The sequence below is a fragment of the Aotus nancymaae genome, unplaced genomic scaffold (assembly GCF_030222135.1).
Source record: "Aotus nancymaae isolate 86718 unplaced genomic scaffold, 86718_ANA_hifiasm-v0.15.2.pri h1tg000015l_1, whole genome shotgun sequence".
Taxonomy (NCBI): domain Eukaryota; kingdom Metazoa; phylum Chordata; class Mammalia; order Primates; family Aotidae; genus Aotus; species Aotus nancymaae.
The window spans coordinates 3107875-3115558 of NW_026988427.1; the positions used below are offsets into that span (position 1 = coordinate 3107875).

The following is a 7684-nucleotide window of genomic DNA, read 5'->3' on the forward strand; positions in this document are numbered from 1 at the left end:
ATACATACAAGTGTCAGAAAACGCATAGGAAGCAGACTGGGAGAAGTGATGGCCAACTTTCAATAGTGACCACCTCTGGGGAGGGAATGGGGGGAAAGGGAGAGGAGGAGGGACTTCCACATTCTTTTTTTAATATGCTTGAAATATTTACAATACAAATGGAGTCATGTATTATTTGTGTAAAGAAAAATATCCATTAGGCCGGGCGCGGTGGCTCACGCCTATAATCCCAGCACTTTGGGAGGCCGAGGCGGGTGGATCACAAGGTCAAGAGATCGAGACCATCCTGGTCAACATGGTGAAACCCCGTCTCTACTAAACATATAAAAAATTAGCCGAGCATGGAGGTGCGTGGCTGTAGTCCCAGCTACTCGGGAGGTTGAGGCAGGAGAATTGCTTGAACCCAGGAGGTGGAGGTTGCGGTGAGCCGAGATCGCGCCATTGCACTCCAGCCTGGGTAACAAGAGTGAAACTCCGTCTCAAAAAAAAAAAAATCCATTAAAAATTAACATTAAAAATGTGTGTTAATAGCACAGACATGGAATCAGTCTTAGATGTCCATCAGTGGAGGATTGGATAAAGAAAATGTGGTACATTTACACCAGGGAATACTACACAGCCACAAAAAAGAAGAAATTATGTCCTCTGTAGAACGTGGATGCAATTGGAGGCCATTATCCTAAGTGAATTAACACAGGATCAGAAAACCAAATACCACACGTTCTCACTTATAAGTGGAAGCTAAACATCAGGTACTCGTAGACATAAAGATCCAGTAATAGAAAAGGGTCTACTAGAGAGGGAGGGAAGAAAGACAAGAGTTGAAAAACTAGTGGGTACCATGCTCAGTACCTGGGTGACAGGATCAGTTGTATCGCAGACCTCAGCATCACAAGATATACCCAGGGAAAAAAACTGCACATATACCCCGAATTGAAAACAAAAGTTGAAATTATTTTCTAGAAATAAAAAATCATCTTTTTTTAAGTGTGTGCATTGGGAGATGGTACATTCCTGTTGAGTTCCTAAATTCTGAAAACTGAAGAATCCTCAACCCCAATTGTGTGATGGAGCTGGATGGCCCTAGGGCCTCACTGGGCTCTGAGTCACTGGATTTTCATGCACCCTGATTCATCCCAGTGCTGGCCAGCAATGTGCATTGGCAGGAACACAGGCCATGGAGAGTGTTCCCCTGCCACGATGCTGGTGTTGCTAATGGAGGAGTAGTGAGTACAAGCTCTGGGGTCGACCAGCCAGCCTGGACTCAGATCCTGGCTGGGTCACTCACAAGCAGCAGGACTTTGGACACCTTCCTTAACCTCTCTGTGCCTACAGTAAAAGCCACCTAAGAAAGGTCAAGCGTGGTGGCTCACACCTGTTATCCCAGCAGGGGAGGCCAAGACAGGCAGATCACCTGAGGTCAGAAGTTCAAGACCAGCCTGGCCAACATGGTGAGACCCCGTCTCTACTAAAAATACAAAAATTAGCAAGGCATGGTGGTGGGCACCTGTAATCCCAACTACTCGGGAGGCTGAGGCAGGAGACTCACTTGAACCCAGGAGGCAGAGACTATGGTGAGCCGAGATTGAGCTATTGCACTCCAGCCTGAGTGACAGAATGAGACTCTGTCTCAAACATACAAAAAAGCTACCTAAGAAGGTAAATTAAGTAAAAGCACTTAGCACTGTGCCTGGCATGTGATGAACACTCTAAAATGTGAGTTATTATCAACATATGATGCATAATAAGGGTTTTCTTTCTGCATTTATGTCTTCTAAACAAGTACCTGGCAGAGTCCAATTCAATGGATTTTGCAGATGAACATTTGTCCACTAAAATAAAGATATGGATTTTGCTCACTGGCAGAGTGGGGCTGCACTAACAGCCCATGTGTGAATGGGGCGGGACTGGGTTCCTCTGCATCATCAGAGAACTCTTTGTTGTGAAGGGAAAGTCCAAGATACACAGACACAGAGAAGCCTCCTGTCGGCCTCAGGTGAGGTGTTTCAATGGGTCAGCCAGAGGCCAAGAGCAGACAGCAAGGCTGGAGGAGGGTGATGAACCAGAACCCCAAAGTCTAGGAAAGGAAGGCCTCTGTGATTAGGGAGCTGGAGACCTTGAGGTTTGCAGGGAGCAGAGTTGGGGCGGGCAGGGAGGCATTTCACCCCAGCTGCGGCACCTTGCCGGAGCGTGCCAGCTGTATTAAAAGGCCAGGGTTGAACTAAAGAATCAGAGTCTGCTGAAAGCCAGGAAACTATTGACCTGGAGAGCAACCGTAGACGATCGTCAAACGCAATGTGTGCCAGGTCTAGCCTGCCTTCCCTCCCAACCGGCAGCGATCGTAACTGTGCAAGCTCTGAAACCAGCCCCCTGGACTCCTTTGTCTCATACATCACAGCCCAGATCGTCAGCACAATTCCCCTTGGTCGGGTTTTTATGACTGGTGATGATGTAAGGAGGCAGAGAAAACACAGCTGGTCCTTCGTGCCGTTAACAGGGAGGGCGTTGGGAGAATGTGTGCCTGTCCCCAAACACCAGCTCTTACAGCTGCTCAGCTCCCCACCAAAGTCTGAGGGTCCCTACCACCCCTCACAGAAGGAAACACGTGGTGCAGACCAATGAGACATTCCTTTAATAATCAGATATTGACATTTTTAAAGCACGGAGATGTTTGGGGTCCTCCTTCCCTACTCCCATCATCCAGTGAGTTTCCATTCTTACCAACTTTACCTATTAAATATCTCTCTTAAGCACATCCTCTTCTCCTCTTCCCCAGCCCCCTTTCCTGGATCGGATGTCATTTTCTCTCTTGAGGATTCTATAACCACCTTCTGACTCTTCTGCATTCATTCCTGGGTCCTCCCTTCTAACCTCCACCCAGTAGCCAGAGGGACTTTTTCAAACACAAATCACATCCATCTCCCTCTTGTTTAAAACCCTTCAGTGGCTCCCTACTGCTTCCAGGATAGTCTCAACTCCTTTTGCATGGTCCAGTGCATTCTTGTTATTCACCACAGGCATGTTCTATAAAATCACCACAAATGCTGATTTAACGAACACCAAACCATTGTTCCTAGGGGACATGCAGGGTTAGGTTCCTGCAAGCCTCTGGTCACAATATTTTCATCAACAGATCAATATATAATATTGCCATGTGTCTGTTTCTGTTTTATTTTAATATGTATTTCACATATATTGCTGGTCCATTAACATTGAACTAAGCATGGCCAACAGGACTGCAGCTCATGCCCATATGAAACTTTTCCAATGCACATATTTCCTCTGTAAGGCACATTACATCCTTCTTTTTTTTTTTTTTTTTTTGAGACAGTCTAGCTCTTGTTGCCCAGGCTGGAGCTCATTGACACAATCTCGGCTCGCTGCAACCTCTGCCTCCAGGGTTCAAGCAATTCTCCTGCCTCAGCCTCCAAGTAGCTGGGATTACAGGCATGTGCCACCATGCCCAGCTAATTTTTGTATTTTTATTAGAGACAGGATTTCACCATGTTGGCCAGGCTGGTCTCGAACTCCTGACCTTGTGATCCACCTGCCTCAGCATCCCAAAGTGCTGGGATTACAAGTGTGAGCCACCACTCCCAGCCCCATCACATCCTTCTTACACTTACTTGGGAAAACTTGACAGTACTTCAGCACTGATGTTATACACAGCAAAATCATCAATAAAAGCACAAAATGTAAGAAACACAGCACTGCATACACCTTGAAAAGGACACTGGCTTATGGTGAATGAGACAACGAGGCAGAGGGTCGCCTTGCTTGACTTCAGCCGGGAATGTGTGCAACTCAATGTACCAGGCAACTCCAATTTCTCACTGCTGTCTGCATGTCTGTGAATGACCATAAAAGCACTGTGAGTAATTTGGGGGCTACAAGTAAATTTTAGCAAGTAAGTGAGTTCACAAACAAGAAATCTGCAAATAGTGAGGATTGACTGTGTTTATCACCATCGCTACCGAACACCTCTTTCCCCTGCCTGGGAGCAGAGTGACCCACAGAGCCAGTCCTAACACCCAATCCTCCCCGCTGCAGCGACTCATCAGAGATGGGCACCTGCCCTGAACACCGTCAGAGACCTCTCCCTGGATTTTTCTACTAGAACTGGGAGGGAGGATTCTTGAATTTGGAGGATGAACTGGAGAAGATGTGCCTCTAGGCTGCTGATGACCATGTTCCATGCCGTGCTGGCCACCTCTGGTAGGAAAGGTTGTAACTGAGGATGGGAGAGAATGAGAGAAAGGACCAGGGACTGTCAAGTCTGGGCTTTCTGTATTTCTGCCCTCAATTCTCTGAGCTATACCAGGATCTTCTCAAAAATCCCCTTTTTCACTCAACTTAGTTTAGTTGCCTCTCTTAACTAAAAGAGTCCAGATTAACACTGCATATGAGATCATTCATGAGCTGGTCCCCACCCACCTTACCTTCATCAGGTTCCCACTTCATGAGTGTTGCTCGCGGATACTGACAGTTCCTGCAGGCAGGCACTCCTCACCTCCACAGCAGCTCAAGCTCTCCCCTCTGCCTAGGACATTTTTCCTTCACTCTTCAGCTTAACCCACACCTGGCTCTTCTCTGACCCCCATGCTGGGTTCCCTGACTCTCTCTTCAGAGGTGCTATTGCACCTGGACCAGGATCCTCTTTTTTTTTTTTTTTTTTTTTTTTGAGATGGAGTCTTGCTCTGTTGCCAGGCTGGAGTGCAGTGGCACAATCTCAGCTCACTGCAACCTCTGCCTCTGGGTTCAAGTAATTCTTCCTCAGCCTCCCAAGTAGCTGGGATTACAGGCACGTGCCACCACATCCAGCTAATTTTTCTATTTTTAGTAGCTATGGGGTTTCACCATGTTGGCCAGGATGGTCTTAATCTCTTGACCTCATGATCCACCCACCTCAGCCTCCCAAAGTGCTGGGATTACAGGCATGAGCCACCACGCCTGGCTTGGGATCCTCTCTTATCTCAACTCATGACATTGAATGTGTCCATCTATAGACCTTGACTGCCTTGACGGTAGAGCCTGCTTGAATATCATGTAGCAAGAGCCTGGTGGCAGGGTGGCCAACTGTTGGATATTGGGCTCCAAGTCTAAAGATAGTGGAAGTCTTCCATTCTTTCCTGAAGTGAAGAAAATCTGCTGGATTAGGCCCTTAAAAAACATTTCCCATCTGAATAATGTCTTGCAGTTCAGCAAGCCCTTTTACATGCATGATTTCTTTCTAGCTCACGAGAGCCCCACGAGGCAACGATATCATTCTCTCCCTTTGAGGAAACTGAGTCTCACCAAAGTAAAGTGCTACCATCTCAGTCACGTAACTAGGTGGTGGCAGAGCAGGACACAGAATGCAGGCTTCCTGGCTTTAGAGCCAGAGAGTTCTAGATTGTGATGAAAAGCTGGGCCCTTCTTAGTTTAACTGTTCCTGAAACTCTAGAAGCCTGTCAACCTCATCTGACACAGAGGAAGAATTGGGGTGGTAAATGGCACATATGAGAGAGGAGAGTGGCCCGTCCTATGCTATGAGGAACTCACACTATCTTGAAGGAGGGATCATCTCATTTTTCACTAGCTCCAGACAATGGGTGCTTGATCAAAAACTAGACTGTAATAATATACCCAGTCTTTATAAAATGTCTTTCACATGTCTTAAATACTCTGCAGACTCTGTCTCATTTAATATTCACCAGGTGACTGCTCATTTTCCAGGAATGTCCCAGTTTTAAAACCAAAAGTCACATCTCAGGAACTCCTTCAATCCTGGGCATACCAAGATGATTGGTCCCCAAACCTGGCAACAATGGCATGAGGCAGGTACTATGGGAATTGTTCCCACTTTACAGGTGAAGCAACTGAGGCTCTGTAGGGAAAGTGACTTCCAGAGGTCACACAAGTAATTAGTGGCCAAGATGCAAACCTATGTCCCTATGATTCTTTTTTTTTTTTTTAGTTTAATAAAAATAAGAGTGGTTTTATTGATTACATACAATTTTAGCTATATTAATGTGTATTATAAACTTTAAGAATTAGAAATAAGTGACTTTTATTTTTTAACCAAGAATAATCTAAGTTATGGCAGCATGTTCAATGAATATTATTTAAGTCCTATACAGTTTTTCTGTATCTGTTTCTCAGATAATCAGGAACATCATCCAAACTTTACATTATGACACCATAATGACCCTCATAGCACAAGTTCCATTAAGTAGAAATGAAGCATCATGTTTATTTTTTAGTAAAGACTCCCCCTGTTGTATAGCCAGACATACCCCTCAAATAATCTTACTCTACTGTACAAATAACTTTTTACCCACAAGAGTTGCCTCAAATAACTTTCATTTTGGAAAGCTATCAATGGATGAGACAGAGTAGCAAAATGCTACTCTGGACTCTGCATCTTGGAGTTTCAATTTTGCTTTAGGATTTAGACCCCAGTTTATAATTAAAACTTAATCATTCCCACATTATTATGCTTCTGTAGGAGAGCTTTGCTGTGTCCACTGTTAACACAACGATAGAAAATGTCAAATAGTTTGAGCATGTATTTGGCAGACCACAGACACGAAACAGTGCTGTGGGAAACAAAAACACGTTAGTGTTTAGAGGTGAAGAAACTGATGGACATCATTCAGATTTCTCATCTCCTTCTTCCACATCTTTCACATTGAGCGCTTCCGAAGAAGCTTTGCCTTGGTTTCCTTTTTTATTAGCTCATCGATTTCTCTGAAGCAACCCGGGTCAATCAGACATATGATTTCTAACTGTTGGCCATAATCTTCACTTTCTATGACCTTGATCAGTGGCTTGAGCTTTTCTTTCAGCTTCTTCCCTTCATTCACTGGAAGGATGAACCGAAGTCTCATGTGAGCTCGCTCTATCTTCATTTTCTCTTTTAACTGCTTTATTACTTCCGAAGCCTGCTGTTTTGTACTCTCGATGGTTTTCACTGAATAGTGAATGTCCTTCATGGCCCTCTCGATGAGGATCACGGCGTATGGTCTCTTTGTTTCCGGGTTCACACATTTGTCTGCCACAATAGTTGCAATGTCCCTGAACATCTGCTCCAGTTGTGTGTGTCTTTCTTTATCTGATACTTGAACCTCTCCTTTAGTCAAAATCTGCTTACAGATTTCAGTTTGGTCATCTGTTCCAAACGCAGTGATGAGATCTTCCTTCTTTGCAACCTGACCTTTAGAAACATTTACAAACACTGAGTGCCCCTGCAGAACTTGATCAAGGTCTTTTTCCACGCGCTCCGCCAGCCGACGACCTTGTTTTTGTAGCAGGCGATTTCGAAGCGCTTCCCGGCGCGCTTCATCCGTACCACGGCCACATTGGTTAGGCGGATCTGGTTGGTGGGGGTGAAGATCGACATCGCGGCTGTTCAAAGACCTAGGAGCCGGTGAACCAGGGTACACTCGCGCCGCCCGGCCTGAGAGCCCTCAGCGGTGCGAGGCACTGACCCACCCGCAGTTGCGCGGCGCCGCGACTCACCGGCTTCGGGCCTGTCCCTATGATTCTTAACGCACCTCAGCAAAGCCTCCAACTAATCAGTCATCCAGAATATATAAGCAAATTGAGGCCTCTTGCATGAAGAATTTTGGAGCACCAACACAACACAGCCATGTCAAAAGGGAGCCAGTGCCTCCAACCACCATGTTCATTGGATCTATATTTC

General features: G+C 45.6%; 1 pseudogene; it reads right to left on the minus strand.

Moving 5' to 3' along the window:
- Positions 1 to 6630: 6630 nt before the first annotated feature.
- Positions 6631 to 7401, minus strand: LOC110568578 (ribosome maturation protein SBDS-like; annotated as a pseudogene).
- Between the last annotated feature and the right edge of the window lie 283 nt (positions 7402 to 7684).